General features: G+C 40.0%; 1 protein-coding gene across 1 annotated transcript in view; it reads right to left on the reverse strand.

Annotated features, from left to right (window-relative positions):
• Positions 1–1,679, reverse strand: part of LOC101864392 (methylthioribose-1-phosphate isomerase) — a 10,184-nt gene that overhangs the window by 7,048 nt on the left and 1,457 nt on the right. The window lies entirely within an intron of this gene.

Here is a 1,679-nt window from a genome sequence, read left to right on the forward strand (position 1 = left end):
TACATTTCAAAGTAAATGCCACCGAGTTCCCTGGAAGTCTGTGGGTTTTTTAGTCTTTTTCAATTTGAATGAGTCTCCTAGTCCTGTTCCAGTTACGTGGTGCCCATTGCGGATGGGATCAAGTTGGGTCGTGGGCAATCGCCCCACTTATTGTTGCCTGAATACTAACGAGTCTGTTTTTGAGACGAGTCGGGCACAATTGACTTGGGCCATGATAGCTGCTTTGCACCCTCAATCTTGCCAGCAAACTGACCCAACCTGATCCCCCAAAGCTGCCAATGGCAAGGGCACCCCGTATTAAAACAGTTTAACTTTTAATAACTAGATCTAGAGTCTCACAGCGTTACCGCGTTTCTGTTTGGGTGTGCAACCCCCAGTCTCCTGCTTTGTTTTGGATAAGAACAGCGAAAACGAGGTCACTTTCTGTGAGCAGGCGTAGGATGCAGCTTATTTCACTTTCGTTTTGGAGGTTCCTGTCAACACACTTGGTTCTACGGTGTTGGAAAGTTTTGCCCCTTCATATTGATGGTTTTCGTAACGGTATCAGTGAATTTACAAAGCGCTTGAGTAGTCGATTATTTAGCATATCTAGTTAATCTAGCTCTAATGTATCGTAGAATGTATACTAGAATCGATAATTACTATCGCAGGCTGCTTCTTAATGCCCAGGAACATGCCAGATAGGGTTGCGCACTGAAGCAGACCAAATTTGTGCTGTCCGTTTCAGTGCGCAATATCGGCTTTTTTGCTATTTGGCATTGATAGTGTGGCTTCTAGGCCCTTTGTTTGTTTTACTTATTAAGTTATTTCTTTATGACCTGCATTGTGCACTGAAACAGTGTTTCGTACCTTCCATTAGGATGCATTATATTGCCATTGGAAGATGATCAGAATGTATTCATGTCAAAATTAATTAATATAATGGAAATTTAATCTCCAAAAAGTTCAATTTATTCTTTTCATGTCTTTTTCTTCTTCTTTTTTGTCCTTTTATATACTAGTCTAGGTATAGTCTAATTTTTGTTTTCTTCTTTCACCTCCTGTGTCCACAGCACCTTTCTACTTTCTTTTTCAATTTCTTCTTTTCACGTCTTTTTCTTCTTCTTTTTTGTCCCTTTCCTTTAAAAATACTAGTCTAGGTATAGTCTAATTCTTGTTTTCTTCTTTCCCCTTCTTGTGTCCACAGCACCTTTCTTTTTATCCATTATCAAAACACATACACACAGTATAAGGAAATCTCCTGAGGGGGCGCACAGCTCCGAAAAAGAACACGCCTCATTGACCTTGGCATTCCGTTACGGTCAGTACAGAACTTCTTGCAAGGAAAAGAAGACAAGGCCAGGATAGAGAAAGATGAAAAGTGTAAGAAAAGAGCTAGATCTAGATCTAGAGCTGTAAACATGGCACTATTGCGCACTCAGCCAGATGATATATGTTTCACCAAACAGACCTTGCGCATCAACCAGACACACGTTACTAAACAAACACCACCACAACATATAGGAATTTAAACTGCTGTTACAGTAATGAGCTACCCCGTATAGAGAGGAAGTCTTTCTAACTTCTGGTGAAAAAATCATGAAGATCGACCTGTAACTTCCAGATATATCCACAAAAGATCGCTTACGGTAATGGTATCACACCACAGGATCAACTCTATATAATATATATATAGATAG

This window comes from Aplysia californica, unplaced genomic scaffold, assembly GCF_000002075.1.
Source record: "Aplysia californica isolate F4 #8 unplaced genomic scaffold, AplCal3.0 scaffold00206, whole genome shotgun sequence".
NCBI lineage: Eukaryota > Metazoa > Mollusca > Gastropoda > Aplysiida > Aplysiidae > Aplysia > Aplysia californica.